Source organism: Mobula hypostoma, chromosome 9, assembly GCF_963921235.1.
Source record: "Mobula hypostoma chromosome 9, sMobHyp1.1, whole genome shotgun sequence".
Lineage (NCBI taxonomy): Eukaryota > Metazoa > Chordata > Chondrichthyes > Myliobatiformes > Myliobatidae > Mobula > Mobula hypostoma.
In genome coordinates, this window is record NC_086105.1 from 65417097 (window position 1) to 65444640 (window position 27544).

At 44.1% G+C, this 27544-nt stretch overlaps 1 protein-coding gene across 3 annotated transcripts in view; it reads right to left on the reverse strand.

Annotated features, from left to right (window-relative positions):
* pawr (PRKC, apoptosis, WT1, regulator) overlaps positions 1–27544 on the reverse strand; it is a 181467-nt gene that overhangs the window by 95578 nt on the left and 58345 nt on the right. The window lies entirely within an intron of this gene.

Genomic DNA, 27544 nt, shown 5'->3' on the forward strand with positions numbered 1-27544 from the left:
ACCACCTAGTACGTAGGCTCCAATGCACAGCTTTGGAAAAAGCTGCAGAGGTTGTAGACTCCAGCTTCTTCACCCCCCCACCCCCCACCCCACTGCATCAATGACATCTTCCAGAGGCAATGCCTCAAGAAGGCACCATCCATCGATAAGGACGTGCCCTCTTCTCATTACCATCATCAAGGAGGAGGTACAGCAGCTCGAAGACTCGCACTGAACGTTTTAGGAACAGCTTCTTCCCATCAGATTTCTGAACGGCCAATTTGCTCTCTTCTTAAACAAGTTATTTATGTTTTATACTTCCTGTTCTAACTTACAATATTTTTATGTACTGCACTGTACTGGTGCCATAAAACAGCACATCTCACAACATATATCAGTAATACCTGGTAAACCTGATTCGGAGGTACAGTGATTAAAAAAACAGCCACAAACACAACTTACTAATGTGACAAGGTTAAAGGCTGCATGTAGATTCGCAGCAGGTTTTAGCTGTGAAAACACCACAGGCTTTGACTAGTCAGCGTTTTATTTACTCAACAGATGTATGTGGATGTACGGCCAAGCCATCTGACATGGCCAGCCTGCCGAAGAGTTGACTGAAACAAGCTGGAACTGATAAACATCATATCTGCCACCAGGAGGTGAGGGGACAAAGCCTCCAGATTTGAGGTAGTAGATTTAGGACAAGGAGGAGGAGAAACTGCTTTTCCCTGACCGTATCAACAGAGAATCTATAGAATTCTCTGCCCAGGGGAAGGTCAGAGACAGAGCTGATAGCGCCAGTGACCCAGGTTCAACACCACCACTCTCTGTAAGGAGTTCTCCCCATGACCTCATGGGTTGCTCCAATTTTGTCCCACATTCCAAAGATGTACAGGTTAGCAGATTAATTGGTTGAAAGGCAGTAACTGGGTGGCACAGGACTGTTGGGCCAGAAGGGACTGATACTGTGCTGTATCTCTGAACAAAATAATAAAATAAATCTATGATATCGCTGCTCGTTCTTCTCTGCTCCAATGAATGGAGTTCAGACCCGGGGCTGGAGGCCCAATGTCTGCAAATCTGAGAGTCTGGGGGCCAAGAACAGGAGACCCTCGACATCCATCAACATTCCATAGTTAGGGGAGCACTCAGAAGATTCGGGGGACATGAAAGAGACACCCAGATGATATGTTGCTTCCGAGGTGCCAGCGTCAAGGACTTCTCAGATCGGGTCCATGGCATTCTAAAGGGGAAGTGTGAGCTGCCAGTAGCTTTGGTACATATTGGCACCAATTACATAGGTAGGATAAGGGAGGAAGTCCTGAAGAGAGTTACATAGAAAGATGAAAAGCAGGACCTCCAGGGTAGTAATCCCTGGACTGCTGCCTGTACCACGCGCCAATCAGCGCAAGAAAAGGATGACTTGGCAGATGAACCGGTACAGGGGGTAGGGCTTCAGAATTATGGATCATTGGGATCCCTTCTGGGGAAGGTACGGCCTGTACAAAAAGGACGGGTTACACCTGAACCTGAGGGAGACCAATATTCTTGCAGGCAGGATTGTTAGAACTGTTGGAGAAGAATGAGGAAGCATCTCATTTAAACCTATCAAATGTGGAAAACCTATATAGAGTGCATGTTTCCTACAGTGGATAAGTCAAGAACCAGAGGGCACAGCCTCAGAATAGAGGGACATCCATTTGATTGGCAGTGAGATGGTATTTCTTTAGCCAGAAGGTGGCGAATCTGTGAAATTCGCTGGTACAAGCAACTGTGGAGGCCAGGTCATTGGATGTATTTAAGGCTCTGCATTCGAGTAGTATCTCTCTCTTCCAAAGATGTCAGAGGATGTTACTGAGGTTCTACATTTATGGATGTAGACTATGGACTTTTTTTTTTTAAGACTATAGACTTATTTTTAGTCTTACAGTTTTAACATTCTGTGTTTATGCCCATTCTTTCCTTTTTCTCGTGTAGGAAGGGGGGGGGTTTGTGAGTCGATGTTCTTGTCGCATTTTTGTTAGTGTTTTCAGTGAGGGGGATTTGGGGGTCGATGTTCTTGTCGCATTTTTGTTAGTGTTTTCAGTGAGGGGGATTTGGGGGTCGATGTTCTTGTCGCATTTTTGTTAGTGTTTTCAGTGAGGGGGATTTGGGGGTCGATGTTCTTGTCGCATTTTTGTTAGTGTTTTCAGTGAGGGGGATTTGGGGGTCAATGTTCTTGTCGCATTTTTGTTAGTGTTTTCAGTGAGGGGGATTTGGGGGTCAATGTTCTTGCTGCATTTTGTGTGGGGGGGGAAGGGAAATGGGGGCCAATATTTTACTGAGAGTGAGTGAGTGTCTGTGTGAGTGAGTGAGAAAGTGTGTGTGTGTGTGTGTGTGTGTGTGTGTGTGTGTGTGTGTGTGTGTGTGCGTGCACGCACTGTTTCTTGTTGAACTGACTTCCATGGTTTTCTGTTTCATGATCATCTGGAGAAGATGATTCTCAGACTTGTATATTGCACACATACTTTGATAATAAATGAACCTTTAAGGTGGAGGTTGATAGGTCTTTGATTAGTCAGGGCATGAAAGGTTACTGGGAGAAGGCAGGAGATTGAATCAATGATGAAATGGCAAAACAGACTCGATGGACCAAGTGGCCTAATTCTTCTCCTATTTGTTATGATATCATGGTTAAGATCTCCACCATCAGGGCCATGGTATCTTCTTGCCACTACCATCGGGCAGGAGGTACAGAGGCCTGAAGTTCCACACCATTAGGTTCAAGGACAGCTACTTCTCTTCATTCATTCAGTTCTTGAACCAAGTGGCACACTCCGTTCACTACCTCAATGTAGTGACACTATGACCACTTTGCACCAAAATGGGCTTCATTCTTTTTTTCTTGGTTGTAATTATATTCTTTCTGGTAAAATGGTGTATAGTTTACATTTAATTTATGCTTTCCTTGTGAATGCTTCTTATATGATGCTACACACACAAAACGCAGGAGAACTCAGCAAGTCCAGGCTGAAGAAAAGAAATCTAATTGGAGAGGACAGTGATCCATGGGAGGAAGGGACACTCGAGTGAGGTGAGATGCATGTGAGGAGAAAAGAATGAGTCAGACAGGAACCAGAAAGTGGAATGGAAAAAGAAAGGAAAGAAGAGAAAATACTGGAAGTTGGAGAAATAGATGTTCATGCCATCAAGTTGAAGACTACCCAGATGGAACAAGAGATAATAAATTTACTTTGAACTCTGAACGTTAGAGAACAAGCCACATTCTGCAGCCTCCAACAGAACAAAGTTCCAGACCCATTGATGTTGAGCTGTCCCTGGTCAGTGGTTCCCCAGCTCCTGTGTTTGGAGTCAGGCAGCCCATTTGTTAAATTGGGAACCACTGAAAGGGTTAATCTGAGTCTGCTCTCAGATAACAGCGTTAGCAACCAGCCAATCACAGAACAGCTTCAGGGACACCTATGGAAACTGTGCACAAACAATATTTAACTTTCAACAAAACTCTCACCCTCCACCAGAAGTGAACTTTTCCTCATTTCTCATTGAATTGAACTCAATAAATTCCATTTTCACACCTCTTTCCTCAACAAATTAAAAAAAGATTAGATACTGGAAATCTTGACCAAAACACACAAAATGCTGGAGGAACTCAGCAGCTCAGGGAGCATCTATGGAGGGGAATAAACACTTGACATTTTGGGCCAAGACCAGGTTGTTTTGCAGTTTACTGAGATAGAATGTGAAGGACAGGATGGGGTGGGGAACATACAGAAGGTGTGCGAGTTGTGGATTAGGATGAGAATGAAACCTAGTGTTGATCGCAGGGAGCTGCTGGTGGAACAGTGGCCGTGCGACCTGCGTGCATTAGTGTTGTGAAGCTACATTGTTCAGCGGGTGGGATCAGAAAACAAGCAGCGCCAGGTCAGGGAACAAGGCACAGCTCGGAGCCAGATGTGTGTGAAAGGTCACCACCATTGTCACTCCCCACTCTGCCGTCACCAAGCTGGAGAACACCCAGAAGAGCGAGCTTGTGCTTTGTATAGTGTGAGAGATAGAGACTTCAAAATCAGAATTAGGTTTATCATCACTGACATGTGTCATGAAATGTCCTCACCTGCCTATCACCTCCCCATGGTGTCCCTCTCATGATCTGCTCTCCACTCCTATCAGAATCCTTCTCCAGCCCTTCGCCATTAACACCCATCACCTCCCAGTTTCTTACTTCATCCTCCTCACTCACCCACCTGGCTTCACCTATCACCTTCTAGCCTGTCCTCCTTCCCTCCCCTCACCACCTTATTCTGTCATCCTCCCCCTTCCCTTTCCAGTAGTCTCGGCCAGAAATGTCGACCGTCAGAAGCAGGTTTAATATCACCAGCACATGGCAGAAATTTGTTGCCTTTGTGGCAGCAGTACAATGCAATACACGATAATAGAGAAAAAACAACCCATGAATTACAGTAAGTATATATATTAAATTAAGTAAAAGCAGTGAAGTAGTGTTCATGGGTTCAATGTCCATTTTGGAATGGGATGGCAGAGGGGAAGAAGCTGAGTGTGTGCCTTCAGGCTTCTGTACCTCCTCCCTGATGGTAACAGTGAGAAAAGGGCATGCCCTGGGTGGTGGGGCCCCTTAATAATGGACGTTGCCTTTTGAGGCACCACTCTTTAAAGATATCCTGGATACTATGGAGGCTAGTGCCCATCACGGAGCTGACTAAGTTTATAACTTCCTGCAACCCCCACAGTCTCGTGGAGAACACACAAACGTCTTACAGACAGCAGCAGGAATTGAACCCTGATGCTACCATGCCGCCCCCGAGAGGGGCAGATCTTCACATCAGCAGAATTTGTGAAATGACCGTGCATTCAGGACCTGTTTATTTTAAAAAGAATGCAAAAACCATTAAGAGGGACATGACCACATCACCGTACCAAAACACATTGGCAATTAAACCAAAATAAGATTCCAGAGCCTGAATGATCTCACTGCACTTGAGAAGGAATTTATTCTGCGGGAAAATAACTGGGGAGAAGCAGCAACAAAAAGTGCTGTGGATCTTTGTCTTAAGCTCTCAACAGTTTTGGGGGATTGAGCAGGTGGCCCATTGACCAGCAGCATTCTTGACCTTTCCCCCGACCCCCTCCAAAAGAACAAGCAGCACGCCATGAAGCACAAGCTGCGCTTTCACAAGTGTCCTCAAGACACAGGGTGGATCAAACAGCTGGGTTAACTACTGATTACCATCAGGGAGGGGAAGACACACACTTCCCCTCTGTCATCCGATTTCAGATAGGTCCATGAACATTATCTCTCTATTTTTGCACTACTTTTCTATACACCCAGTGACTACATTATTAGGTACACCTGCTTGTAAAACAAGTAATTAATTACAACACAGAATCAGAAACATGTCCAATATTAATGCTTCATATCAGTCTCTCTTCTTCCCTCTTCATCTCCTCTCTTGCCTTCTCACCAGCACTATCCTCTCTGTTCCATCTCCCTCAAGAACCGTCACACCAACACAATCCTCTTCTCGCCACCCGCTTGGCAAATGGGGTTCAACCCAAAGAAATGTGAAGGAATTCAGTTTGGCAGGTCAAACTTGAAAGCAGAATACAGGATTAATGGTGGGATTCTCAGCTGTGTGGAGGAACAGAGCGATCTTGGGGTCCACATTCATAGATCCCCCAAAATTGCTGCACAAAGCAATAGCATTGATAAGAAGGCGTATGGTGTGCTGTCCTTCATTAGTCGAGGGATTGAATTCAAGAGGCACGAGGTGATGATGTAGCTCTATAAAACCCTAGATAAACCAAACTTGGAGCATTATGTTTGCCTCCTTATAGGAAGGACGTGGAAACTTTAGGGGGGCTGCAAAGGAGATTTAGTAGGATGAGCACGTCTTATGAGGATCGGTTGAACGAGATGCAGCGAAGCAGAATGAGAAGTGACTTCATAGAGGTGTACAAGATGATAAGAGGTATAGATAGAGTGGACAGCCTATAGATAGAGTGGACAGCCTGAGACTTTTTCCCAGGGCAAAAAATGGCTAACAGGAGAGGGTATAATTTTAAGGTGATTGGAGGAAAGAAAATGGGGGATGTCAGAGGTAATTTTTTCTTTCTTTTTTAAAAAAAGAGTGGTGGGTGCATGGAACACCCTGCCACGAATCATGGCAGAGGCAGATACATTCGGGATACTTAAAAAATTCTTAGACAGTCACATGGATGATAGATAAATGGATGGCTATGTAGGAGGAAAAGGTTAAATTGACCTTCAAAAGGTCAGCACAACATCGAGGGCTGAAGGGCCTGTACTGTGCTGTAATAGTCTATGATCCCCCACGTCTAACATTTCCCCCCACAAGATCTCTACCAATAACCACCTGCCTTCTTTGACCATCTTCTCCTATCGCCCCCTTACCATCTCCTTCTCTACAATCCCATTACTTTCCCATCTACCCTAATCTCCATCTCTCCTTCTTTATGTCTCCCTTTACACTGCCCCCTCCCACTAACTCCATCTCTCCCTCCATCATGTTCTTCCCCCATATCCTCCCAAATCTCTTCCCTTATGCCAGTCTTCCTTCTAGTCCTTTCTTCCTCAGCTTCTCCTTGCATTATTTTTGCCAACTTTTGGAAGCTCAGGAATACAACTGTTTCACTGCGCCAATGATAACCGATCGGGGTTCAATTCCCACCACTCTCTGTGAGAAGTTTGTACATTCTCCCTAGGACCAGTGGGTTTCCTCCCGGTGCTCCACCATTTTCCACCCACATTCCAAAGGCATACGGGCTAGGGTGAGTAAATTGTGGTAAGGGTAAGGGTAGTACATTAGTAAGGGTTAGAAACGTTGGCACTGAAAGTGTGGTGATGCTGGCTGCCCCCCAACACAATCCTTGTTAATTTGATACAGATGACACATTTCACCCTGTTTTGATGGGCATGTGACAAATAAAGGCAATCTTATCTGAATATCACCAGGTACTTGTTAATCAATGCAACAGCTTTGAAATGTTGTCTCGATGTTCACGTAGGAAAGGAGACAACCAATTTGGAGATAGCTCTCTCCCCAAATAGCAACCTGATAACAACCAGCCTCTGTTTGCAGTGTTGATTCATGCATCAATCTTGGTCAGGACTTTGTCCTTTGAAAGCAATTACATTTGGCCCAGAGGCACGTGGTCACGTTCAACCTCTCAGAGTGTGGCCCTCCCTCAGTACTGCACTGATGTGGCGATTCTGAAGGGGGATTTAAACCCATAATCTTCTGACTTTGAGACAAACATACAACCGAAATATCACACTTAAATATGACTTGATACCTTGAGCAGTGCCTGCAAAATCAACCACTCTCAGGGTGAAGAAATTTCCTCTGAATTCTGAACTAACTTATTCACAACTTATATTTAAGGGCCAGGTTTGGATGTCCTTTCAAGTGGAGACATTTTCTCTACTGTGATGTTATCCAGCTGGAAAACAGGATTCAGACTTTCCCTAGCTAATTTCCCAGTAACCTGATTAAAATCAAGTATGATGTGCTGAGTTCTCTTTGAAATTCTCCAGAGGAAATTGGGGGAAGATGACGGGAGATTACAATGTTCAGCAAAGTACGTCAGTCATTAGTAGGTGCAGATAAAAGTACAGGAAAAGCTATATAATTCAATGCTAGATTTCTGTGCTTGTGGAATATTTGCACAATTCCACAGGGGAACCAAACACAAAACAGTACAGCGCAGGAACAGGCCCTTCAGCCGATGGTGCCAAATTATATTAAGCCTATTTGCCTGTACATGATCCATATCCCTCCGTACCTTGCCTGCTCATACACCTAACAGCCTCTTAAACACCACCATCTATCACCATCCCTGGCAGTGCATATCAGGCACCCACCACTTGTTGTGGAAGAAAAACACACCCTGCATTATCTCCTTTAAACTTTCCCTCTCTCACTTCAAAGCTATGCCCTTTGGAATCTGACATGTTTACTCTGGAAAGTAAGTTCTGACTGCTTATCCTGTCTATGCCTCTGATACACAGAACATACACCCATTCAAACATCAGAGGTGCAGATGGACTTGGGAGTCCTCATGAGACTCCCAGAAGGTTAATATACAGGTTGAGTCTGTGGTAAAGAAGGCAAGTGCAATGTTAGCATTTATTTCAAGGGGAATAGAATATAAAAGCAAGGAGATAATGTTGAGGCTTTATAAGACACTAGTCAGGCCACATTTGGAGTATTGTATTGCCAACAATTTTGGGCCCCATATATCAAAAACGATGTGTTGACATTGGACAGAGTCCAGAGGAGGTTCACGAGATTGATTCCAGGAATGAAAGGGTTAACATATGAGGAGCGTTTGGCAGCTTTGGGCCTGAACTCACTGGAATTCAGAAGAATGCAGGGGGATCTCATTGAAACCTGCCGAATGTTGACAGGACTAGAGAGGGTGGATATGGAGTGGATGTTCCCTATGGTAGGGATATCCAGAACTAAACAGCAGAGCCTCAAAACTGAGGAGTGATCTTTTAGGACAGAGGTAAGGAGGAATATATTTTAGCCAGAGAGTAGTGAATCTATGGAATGCTCTGCCACAGACTGCGGTGGTGGCCAGGTTCATGGGTCTATATAAGGAGGAAGCTGATAGTTTCCTGATCGGTCAGGGTATCAAAGGACATGGTGAGAAGTATGAAGTTGAGTGGGATCCAGGGTCGGCCATGATGGGACGGCAGAACAGACTCAATGGGCTGAATGGACTAATTCTGCTCCTATGTCTTATGGTCTATACATACAGTGAAAACCTCTCACCATAGAGGTGTACAAGGTGATAAGAGGCAAAGACTGAGTGGGCAGCGAGAGATTTTTTTCCCAGGGCAGAGATGGCTAATAGAGGGGGTATCATTTTTAATTGATTGGAGAAAGTATAGGGGGAATATCAGAGGTAAGTTTTCTTTTTGCACAGTGAGTGGTGGGACTGTGGAACACACTGCCAAAGTGTTGGTAGAGGCAGGTACATGAAAGACACTTACAAAACTCTTAGACAGACACGCGGATGATAGAACAACGGAGGGCTACGTAGGAGGGAAGTGTTACATTGATCTTAGAGTAGTTTAAAAGGCCAGCACAACATTGTGGGTCAAAGGCCCGGTACTGTTCTGTAGTGGTCTATGTTCAATTCATATACCGACAGTCCATTTCTCTCTATAGATGCTCCCTGATGTGCTAAGTTGTGTGTGTTGCTTCAGATTTCCAGCATTGGCAGTCTCATATTTCCATACACTACTGTTTGATAAACTAACTTGGAAATTACGAACAAGAATGTATCAAAGATACATTTAGGGAATGCAGAGTAACAAATGTAGGTAAATTGCAATTGTCTCTCACATGCTAAAAATTCAAAGTTGAATATAAAATGCAATCTGCTGGAGGAACTCATTGGATTGAGCAGCATCTATTGGGCTGAAGGAATTGTCGATGTTTCGGGTCAAAGCCCTGCATCAGGACTGTAAGGTTAGGGACAGAATGAGCACCGATGCCGAGTTTTGACACAAGATGCCGACAATTCCTTCTCCCCGCCACCCCTACAATTTTTGTTCTACAGACTGGAGGTACTGGAATCTACAGCAACACACAAGATGCTGGAGGAATGTACCTCAGCAGATTAAACAGCATCTGCAGAGGGAAACAGTTGATGTTTTGTGGCCTGAACCTTCAACTGGACAGTCAGATGAAAGAGCCTATCACCCCCCTTACCTGGATCACCAGTCGCCCCCTGGTTCTTGCTCCACCCCTTCCCTCTACTGCCATCTCCCCTCCATCTTTCAGTCCCGATGAAGGGTTTAGACTCAAAGTGTCCACTGTCCATTCCTTCCACAGATGCTACCCAACTTGCAGAGTCTGAATTTAAAATATGACAAGCATTGCTGCACTCTTCCTGTCTATAACGGAAGACAAGTAATTACAACACAGAATCAGACACTTGTGTCCAATATTAATGATTCACTTCAGTTATTCTTCTTCCCTCTTCAGTTCCTCTATCACCTCTCTGCTGACACTGTCCTCTTTGCTCCATCGCTTCCCACTTCCATCTCCCTCAAGAACCATCTCTTCCCCCATGTCCAACATACCCCCCCACAACCATCTTCTCTTCATTGCTCCCAATAACCACGTCCTCTCATCACTGTCTCCCAACTTTGACCATCTTCTTCAATCTCTCCATCTCTCTACATTACTCCTTCTCCCCCATCTACCCTAATCTCCATCTATCCTTTTTAATGTCTTTGTACCCCCCCAAAAAAAACTCCATCTCCCCCTTTCCCCATCTCCTCATACATCTTGAAAAATAAGATTCTGGAGATGATGGAAACCCAGGGTAACACATACAAAATGCTAGAGGAACTCAGCAGCCCAGACAGCATCTATGGAAAGTTTCAGGCCGAGACCCTTCACATCTTGCTCTTCCTTCTAGAATCTCGTTCTATTTCCAGCAGCTGGAATCTCTCAAGCCTCCAAAGTTAAAAATTAATCTTGTCACCCCAATCCATCAGTAACTGGCCACAAAAAGCCAATCAACAGATCTGCTCCACTCTAAGCCAGAGTGAGCATCAGTTTCTATAGTCTTTTCTATTTTCATCTCTTACAATTATACCTCCCCCTCACCCCAAACAAAAAACCCAATTTGTGAGCTAACTTGCTGGAAGTAAATAGCCCGCTGTCAGTAAATACTGCCATCAATCACCATGTGATAACAATTTGGCAGTGTGGCGCATTCTGCACATTCCAGAGGGGATTGCAATTAATTTGCAGGAACAATGAATCCTGGATTAGTAACCATTCGCAGCGCTGCTAGGCTTTACACTGAGATTCTTTCGAGTCTCACTGATTATGGCTGAGTCCTCAATACTGCATTCATCCATTCATCTGCCAGATGTAAGCTCCTTTTAATTATCCTACCTTGTTCTAAAGAAACATGCATATAGCTATCTGACAGTGGGAGCATATTTTGGACTTGCATTCATTTTGGAATTGGTTTATTATTGTTACACGTACTAAGATATAGTGAAAAGCTTTGTCTCGTATGCCGCTCACACAAATAAGATCATATCTTTGCAGAATGTTGAGATAGTGCAAGGTAAAACAATAACAGAACACAGAATAAAGTGTAACAGCTACGGAGAAAGTGCAGTTATTACTGAGTAAGACGTTTACAGAGTGTTTCAATTAAAAATACAAAAAAAATCATGGAGCAGATAATACAATCTTAACCCTAGTCCTATTATTCTCTGTTAACTAATCCCATGAATACCCGAGGAAAGTAAAACAGCGGTTCTGTAGCACAAGAGATTCTATAGATGCCAAAAATCCAGTGTTGTAGAACGAGCTGCCACAGCAAGTGGTGGATGAGGGTTTGATTCAACATGTAAGAGAAATTTGGATAGGTACATGGATGGGAGGGGTATGGAAGACTAAGGTCCAGGTTACAGGCTGGAGGAACCAGGCAGATTATTGGTTCAGTATTGACTCGATGGACTGGAGAGCCTGGTTCTGTGCTGTAGTGTTCCATGACTCTAAAACACACACAAAATGATGGAAGTAGGAGAGTTCCACTCCCACCTGTCCCACAATCTCCGACCTCCTACCTTTAGGCAGAAGGTACCACAATATAAGAACAAAGATGTAAGGCTGGGTAACAGTTTCTTCCCCCAGGCTGAGACTTCTTAACACCCTGCTACCACAAAATACACATTATTTATGGCAGTGCTGGTATCCTTAATGTCGCATATTTAACTATATATATTGCATATGTACTTTATGTCAACTTGCACACCTGCAGAATATTTTTAATCTGTTAATATGATTATGTTAATATTATTTTATGTGCTTTATGTACTGTGCTGTGCACCTTGGTCCCAGAGGCGACAGCTGTGTAGGGACGGGGTTCATATTCTGGAGATGGAAAGAACAACCAGAAGACAGCAGAAGAGAGCCAGGAGAAATGCAGCCATGGTTGCACTACCACATATACATGTCCCACCTGCAATAGAGCTTGTGGGTCCAGGATAGGACTGTATCGTCATCAAAGATCTCACCGTCATCAGATTTCGATGGACATCCGAAGAGGTCCTAGAGGAACGTTGCTCCATTTAGCTGCATACATGTGTACAGTTAAACTTCAACTTGAACTTGATTTTGATTTTGAGTGTGTTACACTGCATTTCAATAACACCTTTCACCAACAGAACTCCTAAGACTCATTCCAAAGATAGGCCTTTAGGATAAACAGAATCAGATTTAGTATCACGGGCATATAAATCATGTCGACTGTTTACTCTTCTGCATAAATGCTGCCTGGCCTGCTGAGTTCCTCCTGCATTTTGCATGTGTTGCTGTGAAACAACTTGTTTTGCAGCAACAGTACTTTGCAATACGTAATAAAAATATATAAATTACAATAAATATACATAAAGAACAAATAAATAAGTAGTGCAAAAAGGGGGAAAAAATAAGGTAGTGTTCATGGATTCATCATCCATTCAGAGATCTGATGGTGGAGGGGACGAAGCTGTTTCTGAAAGATTTGAGTGTGTATTTTCAGGCTCCCGTACCACCTCCTTGATGGTAGCAATGAGAAGAGGGTATTGTCCTGGGTGATGCGAGTCCTTAATGATGGATGCTGCCTTTTGAGGCATCGCCTTTAGAAGGTATCCTTGATGCTGAGCAAGTTAGTGCTCATGATGGAGCTGGCTAAGTTTACAACTTCCTGCAGCTTTTTCCGATCCTGTTCGGTGGTCCCTCCAAACAAGACAGTGATGGAACTAATTAGAATGCTCTCCAAGGTACACCTATATAAGCTTGCGAGTGTCTTTGGTAACCTACCAAGTCTCCTTAAACTCTTAATGAAATATAGCCACTGTTGTGCCTTCTTCATTATTGCATCAATATGTCAGGCCTAGGACAGATCTTCAGAGATAGTGACACCCAGGAATTTGAAACTGCTCATTCTTTCCACTACTGATCACTCAATGCATTCCCTCGACTTCTCCTTCCTGAAGTTCACAATCAATTCCTTGGTCTTACTGATGTCATGTGCAAAATAGTTTTTACAACAACCACTCTTCGTCACCATCTGAAATTCTGCCATCATTATTCAATTTACATACAGCAAGCTCCCATACGCAATCTGCTTATTAGTGACAGTAGGGGAGTAAAAACTTGCCAGATAGTGGAAATATTATTCATCTTCTAAACAGATATTTTATATCAAAGTAAACTTTATTCATAACTTAAAATATTTCCAAAAATAAGCCATGTGACATATTTTCATTCTTATATGAAGGACCAGAAGTATTGTTGAGGATCCCTACCACCTATCGCAAAATCTCTTTGAAGCACTACCATCAGGAGGGAGGTACAGGAGCATCAGGACTAGGAATGCCAGACTGAGTAACAGCTTCTTCCCCCAGGCTGTGAGACTAATGAATACCCCGCCACCACTGAGCTCTCATTACTCGGACAACAAGCTGTCTACTGCATGGTTTACTGTTGACCTGTGCTGCACAATTCTCATGCATTTTGAATTATATTTTATTAACCTATTTGTGGTCATGTTATTTTATGTGCTGTGTGTGATATATGTATAGTGGTTGCAGGGTGGTCTGGAGAAACATCATTTCATTTGGTCGTATATACAGACATCCCACTCTGCAAAAGCTCATTTCAGGGAGGTAGCACCATCAATTTGCGGGAGACTCCCGGAACTTCTGGGAGAGGTGGGATGTCTGCAATAGAGTAGCTCCTTAGCAGCTAACCAGCTAGTTTAAATTACGTTAGCTATGCTAATAAACGAATGACACCTGTTAAACTCACCTCAACATGTCTTTTACAGTCTTAACCCACCATGGGCAATAGAAAAGTCACTGTTGCAAACAGTGCAGCGAGCAACACTGTCATTATTTTAGATTATGAGGACACGCAGTCCTCTTTTATTGTCATTTAGTAATGCATACATTAAGAAATGATACAATATTCCTCCGTTGTGATATCACAGAAACACAGGACAGACCAAGACTGAAAAACTAACAAAAACTACATAATTATAACATATAGTTACAACAGTGCAACAATACCATAACTTGATGAAGAACAGGCCATGGGCATGGTAAAAAAAGTTCAGTCTCTCGAAAGTCCCACATCTCACGCAGACAGGAGAAGGAAGAAAACTCTACCTGCCATGCCTGACCACAGTCAGACTCTGAGTCGTCCGTAAACTTTGAGCTCCGATCAGCCCTCCGACACCAAGTACCGAACACCATCTCTGCCGAACGCTTCGACCCCAGCCTCGGTCGCCAGCAACAGGCAAAGCCGAGGATTCTGGGGCCTTCCCTTCAGAGATTCTTGATCACACAGTAGCAGCGGCAGCGAACCAGGCATTTCAGAAATTTCTCCAGATGTTCCTCTGTGCTTCTCACGTCTGCCTCCATCAAATCAGAATTGTACACGGCACCCTACTTACAAATACGATATCATTTCACTGGAGAGCTGCGCGCACTGTGTCGCGCTGCCATCTTCTCCTCCCACCTTTTTGACCCCTATTAGGCAAGGGTGCACTTTAGGGTAGTCTGGGGTGACATACGTTTTATACTTTCTTCTTTTTGGAACACTCTGCCATGAAGCGCGTGCGCGCTCTCTCTCTCTCAAAAAATTGATTTCCGGCATATTGTATATGATTTGTGGGCATCAGGGAGCAACTATTAACATGCGGGAGAATCCCGGAACTTCCGGGAGAGGTGGGATGTCTGTATATATGCACACTCAGATGACCGTACACTTGAACTGACATTCATAGTCAATGCTTTCAGTACTGTTCTGGTACATTTCTTAAAGGCAATAGCACAGTTGCCACTCAGGTGTCGCCCGCCCCGCCACACCAGGGCTGGGCCACCACTACAATAATTGAGGGGCTTCCTCACCCAACCCAGCCCCTCCCTCTCCAGTAGCAAAAGGACCCTATGCTGTAATCTTTCCCCACCATCATCAAACTAGAATCTTCAGCATACATCTACCAAACAATCTTTAGCCTCTTCAGTTGTGTTTCAGGTTGACATCTCTCCCAATGCTGCCACTGCCATGAACTCTGTCCTCAGATGGAACCTGAATTCATCAGTCAGAAGGTTATCAACCAAACCTACGTTCAGGCTCAATGTTATCGCACACACTGCTGCAGAGAATCAGCACACAATAGATGCAGAGGTAGAGGTAACAGCACAAGTATTTTCCAGTGTTTATCCTCAGATATACTCGGACAGTTATCTCGTTCTGATATAACGCTATTGTCAAGCAGTGTCCGGCACGTCCACATTACATATTTTCTGGTCAAATTTGCTCACAACCTAAGCAACACACACAAAACCGGGGAATTATAGGCCGGTTAGCCTAACGTCGGTGGTGGGGAAACTGCTGGAGTCAGTTATCAAGGATGTGATAACAGCACATTTGGAAAGCGGTGAAATGATCGGACAAAGTCAGCATGGATTTGTGAAAGGAAAATCATGTCTGACAAATCTCATAGAATTTTTTGAGGATGTAACTAGTAGAGTGGATAGGGGAGAACCAGTGGATGTGGTATATTTGGATTTTCAAAAGGCTTTTGACAAGGTCCCACATAGGAGATTAGTGTGCAAACTTAAAGCACACGGTATTGGGGGTAAGGTATTGGTGTGGGTGGAGAATTGGTTAGCAGACAGGAAGCAAAGAGTGGGAATAAACGGGACCTTTTCAGAATGGCAGGCGGTGACTAGTGGGGTACCGCAAGGCTCAGTGCTGGGACCCCAGTTGTTTACAATATATATTAATGACTTGGATGAGGGAATTAAATGCAGCATCTCCAAGTTTGCGGATGACACGAAGCTGGGTGGCAGTGTTAGCAGTGAGGAGGATGCTAAGAGGATGCAGGGTGACTTGGATAGGTTGGGTGAGTGGGCAAACTCATGGCAGATGCAATTTAATGTGGATAAATGTGAAGTTATCCACTTTGGTGGCAAAAATAGGAAAACAGATTATTATCTGAATGGTGGCCGATTAGGAAAAGGGGAGGTGCAACGAGACCTGGGTGTCATTATACACCAGTCATTGAAAGTGGGCATGCAGGTACAGCAGGCGGTGAAAAAGGCGAACGGTATGCTGGCATTTATAGCGAGAGGATTCGAGTACAGGAGCAGGGAGGTACTACTGCAGTTGTACAAGGCCTTGGTGAGACCACACCTGGAGTATTGTGTGCAGTTTTGGTCCCCTAATCTGAGGAAAGACATCTTTGCCATAGAGGGAGTACAAAGAAGGTTCACCAGATTGATTCCTGGGATGGCAGGTCTTTCATATGAAGAAAGACTGGATGAACTGGGCTTGTACTCGTTGGAATTTAGAAGATTGAGGGGGGATCTGATTGAAACGTATAAGATCCTAAAGGGATTGGACAGGCTAGATGCGGGAAGATTGTTCCCGATGTTGGGGAGGTCCAGAACGAGGGGTCACAGTTTGAGGATAGAGGGGAAGCCTTTTAGGACCGAGGTTAGGAAAAACTTCTTCACACAGAGAGTGGTGAATCTGTGGAATTCTCTGCCACAGCAAACTGTTGAGGCCAGTTCATTAGCTATGTTTAAAAGGAAGTTAGATATGGCCCTTGTGGCTACAGGGGTCAGGGGGTATGGAGGGAAGGCTGGGTTCTGAGTTGGATGATCAGCCATGATCATAATAAATGGCGGTGCAGGCTCGAAGGGCCGAATGGCCTACTCCTGCACCTATTTTCTATGTTTCTATGTTTCTAAAATGCCGGAAGAACTCAGCAGGCCCAGCAGCATCTACGGAAAAGAGTAAACAGCCGACATTTTGGGCCGAGACCCTTCATCAGGACTGGAAAAAAAGATGAGGAGTCAGGACAAAACGGTGGGGGAGAGGGGAGACAGAAGCAGAAGGTGGCAGGTGATAGGTGAAACCAGGAGAGGGGGGAGGGGTGAAGAAGAGCTGGGAAGTTGATTGGTGAAAGAGATAAAGGGCTAGATAACGGGGTATCTGATGGGAGAGGGTAGAAGACCATGGTAGAAAGGGAGAGGAGAGGAGGCACCAGGGGAGGTGAGGGGCTGATAAGGAGATAAGGTGAGAAGCAAACAGGAATGGGGAATGGTGAAGTGGGGGGGGGGGCTAATTTAACCTGAGCCACGGTGCTACTTTCAATCACAATCTAATTTTGTTTTGCTACAGCATCACCGCACAGGGAGAAACTATCCTTCCATTGCACCTCAGATTGCACCCCTCACCTACACACTACGGCAGCTAATTAACTTACCACTACACCATGTCACCTCTTACAAAGTTAAACTTAACGACATGGGTGGCAGTAGGGCTAGCTTCCAGACAAGCAGTGCCTTCTACGCTCACTTTGACCATTAAAACATGGAGGAACTCCCACAGCCTCTGATGATCCTGTGATTTCAGTCTCTGAGGCCGACGTGCGACGTGAACCCACGAGAAGTATATGGCCCAGACGGGGTACCTGGCCAATTACTAACAACCTGTGCTGATCAGTTCACTGAGATCTTTAACCTCTCGCTTTGGCAATCTGCTTTAAGCAGACTTCACTTATCCAGGTGCCCAAGAAGAACATGGTGACCTGCCTCAATGACTATCATCCAGCAGCACTTACATCCTCAGTGATGGAGTGCTTCGAACGGCTGGTGATGGAACACATCAACTCCTGACTGAGAAGTGACTTGCATCCACTCCAATTTGCCTACAAGAGCAACATATCCATCTCACTGGCTCTTCACTCAACCCTGGAACATCCAGACAGCAAAGGTGCATACATCTGGATGCTCTATATCGACTACAGCTCTGCATTCAAAACTATCATCATCTCAAAACCAATCATAAGCTTCACAACATCGGCCTCAATATCTCATTGTGCAATTGGATCCTGGATTCACTCACTTGCAGACCCCAGTCAGTTCAGATTGGCAACAACATCTCCTTCATGATCTCCATCAGCACAGATGCACCACAAAGCTGTGTGCTTAGCCCTCTGCTCTACTCGCTTTACACTCATGACTGTGTAGCTAAGCACAGTTCCAATGCCGTATTCTAGTTTGCTGACTGTTGTAGGCCGAATCAAAGGTGGTGATGAATCAGCATATAGGAGGGAGACTGAAAATCTGGCTGAGTGGTGCCACAACAAGAAGCTCTCACTCAATGTCAGCAAGACCAAGGAGCTGATTTTTGACTTCAGGAGGAGGAAACCAGAGGTCCATGAGCCAGGCCTCATCGGAGGATCAGAGGTGGAGAGGGTCAGCATCTTTAAATTTCTCTGAGTAACCAGTTTGGGGGGCTGTCCTGGGCCCAGCACGCGAGGGCAATTATGAAGAAAGCAGGTGGAGTCTCCTTTTCCTTATGAGTTTGTAAAGATTCAGCATGACATCTAAAACTTTGACAAGCTTCTATAGATATGTAGTGGAGAGTGTATTGACTGGCTGCATCACAGACTGGTATGGAAACACCAATGCCCTTGAATGGAAAATCCTATAAAACAGTGGATATGGCCCAGTCCATCACAGATAAAGCCCTCCCCACCACTGAGAACATCTACACGGAGTGCTGTCACAGGAAAGCGGCATCCATCATCACAGACCTCCATCAACCAGGGCATGTTCTCTTCTCACGGCTGCCATCAGGAAGGTACAGGAGCCTCAGCACTCACACCACCAGGTTCAGGAATAGTTATTACCCCTCAACCATCAAGCTCTTGAACCAAAGGGGATAACTTCACACGCCCCATCATCGAAATGTTCAAACAAACTATGGACTCACTTTCAAGAACCCTCCATTTCATGTTCTTGATATTTATTGCTTATTTATTAATATTACATCTTTCTTTTTGTATTTGCACAGTTTGTTGTCTTTAGCACACTGGTTGAACACCAAAGTTGGTGCAGTCTTCCATTGATTTTATTATGGTTATTATTCTATTATGAACTTATTGACTATGCCTGCAAGAAAACGAATCTCAGGATTGCATATGGTGACATATGTACTTTGATCATAAATGTACTTTGAACTTTGAAGGGGTTGAGAAGAGAGAACAAGGCTACAAAAATCACTTGTGTTTTCCTTTGTCTAAATAAGGAGAAACTGTTTCCACTGGCAGCGATCTCAGGAACCAGAGGATACAGATTTAAGATAATTTGCAAAAGGAGATTTATTTTACTAAAAAAAACAGTGAGTTGTTTGCAATCTGGAATGCGCCTCCTGAAAAAGGCAGCTGAGAGGAAGCAGAAATAATTACGAAAGCAAGTTGTGCAAGTTTGCAGGGAAAGAGCAGGGCAGAATGGGAATATCTGACTGGCGCTTAAAAAAGCCACAAAAGCCAAACATACTGACGGATTCCACATAAAACTTTTGTCAGTGCTTTGATTTTTGCCCTATGTGTGTTAGTTTAGAACCATACTTAGAAATGTGGATGCATGCATTGGAAAGAGTTGCATGGACAAATATTGTCAACATCTTAAAATGATTTTCTGATCTGGACTAATGCCCAGGTATCAGACTTCCAATGCTTCAACTAGAAGTTCAGGATTTCTTCAAGCCAATGATTTTGTAACATCGGGAAACATTCCAATACCAGGAACAGAGTCTTATAATCCGCAGGAACGCTGAATCCCCCTGCTTGCTTCTCATTATCTCATCAGGAAAAAGCTAGCCTCCACTTGATGGGGGATAATTGTACATTCTGATCACATTTAGAATATTGTGTTCTGTTTTGGTCGTCTCATTATAGGAAGGATGTGGAAGCCTTGGAGAGGATTCAGAGGAGACTTAGCAGGACACTGCCTAGATTAGAGAGCGTAAACATAAGAGATTCTGCAGATGCTGGAAATCCAGAGAAATATTCACAAAACGGTGGAGGAACTCAGCAGGTCAGGCAGCATCTAAGGAGGGGATTAAACAGTCGATGTTTTGGGCTGAGACTGTTCAGCAGGACTGGAAAGATAGGAGATAGAAACCAAAATAAGGTGTGAGGATCTAGCAGGTGATAGTTGAGATCAAATGACAGGGAAGGTAAGCTTGTTCCACTGCTAGTCATTGTCACACCCTAGGCAGGGCAATTGCTCAAAGGCTTTCACAGCTTACTCTGAATAAGCCTCAAGTTCAACCATGTTCATCGTTTTAAAATTCACACCCTTGTTTCCAAATACCTCTGGCATCCTGCCATCCACCCCTCCATCTCAATTGTCCTCCAGTCTAGAACTCCTCCCAAAAGACTTCCCACGGTTGTACACTCTCACTTGAAACCAAGTTTAATCATTCCCCCTTTGCCCCTAGGTGCCCAAGCAGTGGAATCTCCTCCCTAAACACCTCCATCGCTTCCCCTTCATTTCAGATCCTTAAACTTGACCTCCAAAGTAGGCTTTTGGTCGCTTTTTCTACTGTTTCCTCCTGTGACTCACTGGATGTACTTCATTATGAGTTTGAAGAGATTTGGCATGTCAACAAATACACTCAAAAACTTCTATAGATGTACCACGGAGAGCATTCTGACAGGCTGCATCACTGTCTGGTATGGGGGGGTGGGCTACTGCACAGGACCGAAAGAAGTTGCAGAGGGTTGTAAATCTAGTCAGCTCCATCTCGGGTACTAGCCTACAAAGTACCCAGGACATCTTCAAGGAGCAGTGTCTCAGAAAGGCAGCGTCCATTATTAAGGACTTCGAGCACCCAGGGCATGCCCTTTTCTCATTGTTACCATCAGGTAGGAGGTACAGAAGCCTGAAGGCACTCACTCAGCGATTCAGGAACAGCTTCTTCCCCTCTGCCATCCGATTCCTAAATGGACATTGAACCCGTGAACACAACCTCACTTTTTTTTTTAAATGTACTGTTATTTCCTTTATTTGCACTTTTTAAAATCTATTCAATATTCGTATACTGTATTTGATTTATTTTATTTTATTTATTTTTCTCTTCTATATTATGTATTACATTGAACTGCTGCTAAGTTAACAAATTTCATGTCACATGCCAGTGATAATAAATCTGATTCTGATATTCATAGTGAATTTATTATTATCAGAGTACGTATATGTTAATGAGTACACCTTGAGATTCATTTTCTTGTAGGCATTTACAGGAAACTAAAGAAATACGATGGAATTCATGAAAAACTCTGAAAAGAAAATAAATTGTGCAATAAAAAATAACTAACACTGAGAACATGAATTGTAGAGTCATCAAAAGCACGTCTGTGGGCTGTGGAATCAGTTCGGTGTTGAGGTGAGTGGAGTTAACCACACTGGTTCGGGAGCCTAATGGTTGAAGGTAACAACTGTTCCTGAGCCTGGCAGTGTAGGAACTTAAGGACATCAAAGGTTACAGGGAGAAAGCAGGGCAGAGGGGAAAATAAATCAGCCATGATCAAATGGCAGAGCAAAGTTGCCAAATTCTACTCAATGTCCTATGGTCTTGAGACTCCTGGACCTCTTGCTTGAAGGCTCACCTTACCCATGTCTCCAAACTAATACGAAGTCTGGAGGTAAAAGACCTCTCAGGGTAAGAGAGTCTAAAACTAGAGGGCCCAGGTTGAAGGTGCGAGGGGAACTATTTAAAAGAGACCCAAGGGGCAACATTTTCCCCACAGAGGAGCAGTATAGAAAGGTGAATTGTCCAGGGTAGACAAGTCTAAAACATGAGGGCACAGATTTAAGATTGGGGGGGGGCAAAGATCTAAAGGGGATCTGAGGGACAAGTCACACAAAGGGGGACAGATATTTGGAACAAATGTCAGAGGAGGTAGTAGATGCACGTACAATTAGGACATTTGGGCAGGTACGAGAATGGGAAGGCTTGAGAAGGATGCAGGGAAATGGAACTAGCCCAGTTAGGGGACCCGGTCAAGCCAATATGGACAAGCTGGGACAAAGTGGCTGCCATGTTCTGTAAAACTCTATGATTACATTCAAGGTTTTTGCACATTGTTCCTAAAATGTTGCATGTGCATTCTCAGGCTCCTGTACCTCCTCTCTGATGGTAGCAATGACAGGGCATGTCCAGGATGGTGATGGTCTTTAATGATGCATGTTACTCATGAAGGTGGCATACTAGCAGCTATGTGTTTTTAGGAGTTTGAGGAGATTTGGCATGTCACCAAAGACCCTAACAAATTTCTACAGTGGAGAGCATTCTGACTGGTTGCATCACCACATGGAATGGAGGGGCCACTGCACAGGATCGAAGCTGGCTGTAGAAGGTAGTGGGCTCAGCCATCTCCAGCATGGGCACAGGCCTCCCCATCACCGAGGACATCTTGAAAAGCCGAAACCTCAAGACATCCATCATAAAACACGGGTTTTATCTACTGTCAAGATGAAGCCACACTCAGGTTGGAGGAACAACACCTTATATTCCGTCTGGGTAGCCTCCAACCTGATGGCATGAACACTGACTTCTTTAACTTCCGTTAATGCCTCTCCTCCCCCTCATACCCCATCCGTTATTTATTTATTATATATATATTATTTTTCTCTCTCTCCTTTTTCTCCCTCTGTCCCTCTCACTATCTCACTATACTCCTTGCCCATCCTCTGGGCTTCACCCTTCCCCTTTTCTTTCTCCCTAGGCAGCCCATCCCATGATCCTCTCATATCCCTTTTGCCAATCACCTGTCCAGCTCTTGGCTCCATCCCTCCCCCTCCTGTCTTCTCCTATCGTTTTGGATCTCCCCCTCCCCCTCCCACTTTCAAATCTCTACTAGCTCTTCCTTCAGTTAGTCCTGCCCAAGGGTCTCGGCCCGAAACGTCGACTGTACTTCTTCCTAAAGATGCTGCCTGGCCTGCTGTGTTCACCAGCAACTTTTATGTATGTTGGTTTAAAGAGGGGACAGGTTTAAGGTAAGACGGGAGAACTGTAGAGATCTTAGTAATACGACTCTCCCATACAGAGGGTGGTGGGTGAGGAATGAGCTGCCAGAGGGGTGGGGTGGAATTATGATATTAAAACAGCAGAATCCGAATCAGGTTTATTATCACTGACATGGCATAAAATTGGTTGTTATGGGACAGTAGTGCAGTACAATACATAAAAAAGACTGTATTACAAAAAGAAATATAAAAAATAAGTAGTGCAAAAATCAGTGAGGTTCTGTTGATGGACTGTTCAGAAATCTGATGGTAAAGGGGAAGAAGCTGTTCCCAAAATGTTGAGTAAGAGTCTTCAGACTCCAGTCATGAGAAGAGGGCATTTGGACAGATACTTGGATAGGGAAGGACTAGAGGGGCAGGAGCCCAAAGCAGATAAACAGGGAATATGGAATGGTATCACAATGACTGGAACCACGTTGTACAACTCCAAGTCATACTATCACATCAAAGATTAGCTGTATTTGTCACATGAATATCAACACATACAGTAAAATGTGCCACTTGCGTCAATGACCAATACAGTCCAACGACATGCCCACAAGTGTCGCCATGCTTCCAGCCGAACATGGCACGGCACAACTTACTAAACCTAATCCATGCATCTTTGGAACGTGGGAGGAAACCGGAGCACCCACAGGAAACCCACACAAAGTGAACAAACACCTTGCAGACAGAGGCGGGAATTGAACCTGGGTCACTGGCACTGTACAGCATTACACCAATAGCTACGCTACTGTGCTGTCTTTCCTTCCCTTCCTAAAATGAGGCAACCACAACCAAACACAATACTCCATTTGAATAACAGCCAATTTAAACTTCTCTTCTCGGTAGAACACATCCACTGTTCTAAGCTGGTAAATTGATGCTTCCAAAAAGACGGCATTGTGCTCAGACGCTGCTGTCTCTCTGGGTCCAGTCAAAGGTATGATTGTTCATCCTTTGCGTCTTTTACACAATTACAGGACACTGCTGGATATTCGGAAGGCCAACTACCACAGGTCTGTCCGAACAGCAGTCTAGCCCGTTATCCAGCAAGTTGCTCAACAGTGGTGGAGCTGGTCGTTATACACCGCATTGCAGCCTGCTTCAGCCACCCAGGGAAGAAGGTGTCTGCGACAGTGTAGGATGTTTTTGTTCTGATTATAAGACCCTGTTGGATATTGGCAATGCAGAATAATGCAAGTTTAATTCACCAGTTCATTGGCGAGGCTGACGGTGAGGGCCTCGGCTGTGGTGTAGACCAGGCCTGTTACAGCTGCCAAGGAGATGATCCCAGAGCTGGCTGTGCGCTGCTGGATTCCATACTGGGTTGTGGGCTGACCCCTCCTGTGGGTGCTGCCCTCCAGTGTTTGCTCAGTGTTTGCCTTTGTTTGCATGATATGAGGAACTGCTGTGAGCTGTTCATGCAGAAACATGGCTGCAAAACAACATCCATACACCGCCAATCTAGAGACCATGACTCAGGAACTTGGGATATATTATTTTATTGATAATTTTTTGTAACACTATGCTTTTCTGCCATCATAATCATATGTGCTGCATGCTGAGTAATAGTTGGTACAGCATTTTGCAACTTAGCCCCAGAGGAACACTGTTTCGTTTGGCTGTATTCACGTATATGGTTGACTGACAATTAAACCTGAACTTGAATATAATTTATTCACATTTTCCAAGATTCTGTGAACATCTGTTTTGCATGTCATCTGTACAGATCATGTCATCAAGGTAGTACAAGGGAAATCAGTAACAGAATGCAGGATGAAGTATTACTGTCTGATTCAGCAGTCCAAATTGCCTATGTAAACAATGAACAACAGTGTCCCAGCTTCTCTATAAACCAGTCCATCTCCCTTGTAGAATCTAGCTGTGTGCCACAAAGATCATGTAAATATGGATGCAGTCACAAAGAAGGAATGCCAGCAGCTCTACTTCATTAGGAGTTTGAATAGATTCGGTATGTCACCAAAGGCTTCGAAATTCCTATAGCTGTACAGTGGAGTGCATTCTGACTGGTTGCAGCTCAGCCTGGAGCAGAGGCTCCAATGCACAGCATCGCAAGAGGCTGCAGACTCAGCCAGCCCTGTCAGGTCTTAGCCCTCCCTGTCAGTGAGAGCACCTGCAAAGAGGCAGCGGCTTACGAAGGCAGCGTTCATCATGAGGGACGCTCACCTTGCAAGACATGCCCCCTCGTAACTACTGTTGGGGAGGAGTTACCGGAGCCTGAAGATCTCAAGAACTGCACCTTACCCCTGCCATCAGATTTCTGAATGGTCCATGAACCCCCTGTTAGTCGCCGGATTCTTGCAGACCAGACCTCCAACTTCTGACTTCACCCCAGGACTCACCAGTCAGAGGTTTGAGCTTCAGGCCTCAGCTTCCAGACTCGCAGAGTCCTCTGGTCCCAGTGACCCAGACTCTCGTGACTCCAGTAGCACAGCGGCTAGCGCAATCACTTTACAGCGCCAGCGATGACCAACCGAAATTCGATCCCCACTGCTCTCTGTAAGGAGCTTGTACATTCTCCCCGTGACCACGTGGATTTCCTGCAGGTGCGCCAGAATCCTCCCACGGTACGAAGATGTACGAGTGAGAGTTAATAATTTACGAGCATGTTATGTTGGCGCTGGAAGCATGCCGACACTTGCAGACTGGCCCCACTACAATCGTCGGATGTTGTTAAACCAAACAACGCATTTCACTGTATGTTTCAATGTACAAATAATCTTTTTTGGCAGTAATTATTTTTGCCATTTACAGCAAACTTATACCTCTGCACCGTATTGCTGCTGCAAAACAAACCAAACTTTACTTCGTACAGGTCACTGATAACAAATCTAATTCTGTTATTTGCTGCAAAGAATGCTGTGATTTAAAAGTGCTATGCAAATGCAAGTTTGCATCTTAGCGACGGAAACAGATGATTTGTCTTTTGTTTCTAACCAGTTCAGGATCTGGATAAATTGAAGAATCTGGCGTAGGCAGATTTCTAAGGAATCCAAAACATGCACAGAATAAATGGAGGTATAACCCTAGCAAGAACAGTGCTGAATATGGAGGAAAATACTATTCTGCATATAGAACTTAAAACAATAACATTGTTTTAATTAATTGCACATTGATCAAGGATCCACTTCATTCACGTATACATTTGCATGTACAGTGGATTCCAGTTAATTGGGACACATTGAGACCAGTACATTTTGGCCCAATTAAGCAAATGTCCCAATTAGCTGAAGTTTTGTGGAAATAGATAAAAAGGTATAATAAAGACTGGGTAACAAATTATGTATTTAAATGAAATTCAGAACAAATTAGAACACTTCTAAAGTACTATAAAACTGTGTATTAGTTCCTAATAGTTATTGATGGAAGAATTCATCACTGCCGTGAACTTTTGATTGACTGTAAATGAGCAAAATCAGTGCAGACACCTAGTGCAGAAAATGGATTGTCTTCATTGTCTTCCTGCATGCAGTCAAAATAAAAAAGAAAATCAGATATCACTGTCTTTTGAATCAGTGTCTGTCAGCCAAAATGGATAACAACACAAGTATACGCAACTGACACTAATTAAAAACTGTTCACTCGTAATGTCTAACAGCCCTTTCTACCATTTCCAAACCTGAATGCTTGAAACCATGGTGAGCAAAACAGTTCTGAATTATCTTAACTGCTTAATTCTCACCAATTCTCTGTGACAAAAATCATTGCATTCTGAACACAAACACATGCAACTGTTCACACTAAACATGGTGTTGAATCTGATGGCCACACAAGTGCACACGACTGGCACACGCCAGGACTCGCCACCCCGTACGCAGGTCTAATCCAGGTACAGAGGTACCATTGCACAGGTGGCTGCAGAGGTCTATAGACTCAGCCAGATCCATCACCGGAACGAGCCTCCTCACCATTCAGGACACCTTCAAAAGGCAGCATCCCTCACTACCCAGTACATCCCCTCTTCTCATTACTATCATCAGCGAGGGAGTACAAGAGTCTGAAGACACACACGCAGCAATTTAGCAGCAGCTTCGTACTCTGTCACCAGATTTTTGGAATGGTCTATGAACACGACTTCATTGTTCTTTACACCATTTACTCATTCTTATAAATTATACTAATTTTTGTGTCTTTGTGACATACTGCCATCATTATTCCACCTCTACCATTGTTGTTGGGAGCACACTATGTACAGAATAGCCTGATTTCACTTTGGAAACATTTCACTGTCAAAGGAATTGTAGAAATGCAAGATTTGCTTTTGTAATCAAAGACTTTTGACATAAACACAGGGATGAAGATGATAAACTGGGAGGAAGATACTTCAGAATAAATACTTTCGTTCTGAAGTATCTTCCTGACATGGGCAAAGGAGAAGATAATTTCACTCATTCCAACAGTGATCACATTTCACAATCCATGGCCTCACTTTCAAGGACTCTGCAACTCATGCTCTCGATATTTTTGCTTATCTATTTATTTTTTCATTTTTGTATTTGCACAGCTTGTTGTCTTTCACACACTGGTTGTTTGTCCATCTTTGTCGAGTAAAGCTTTTCATTGATTCTATCTGGTTTCTTAGTCTTTACTGTGAAC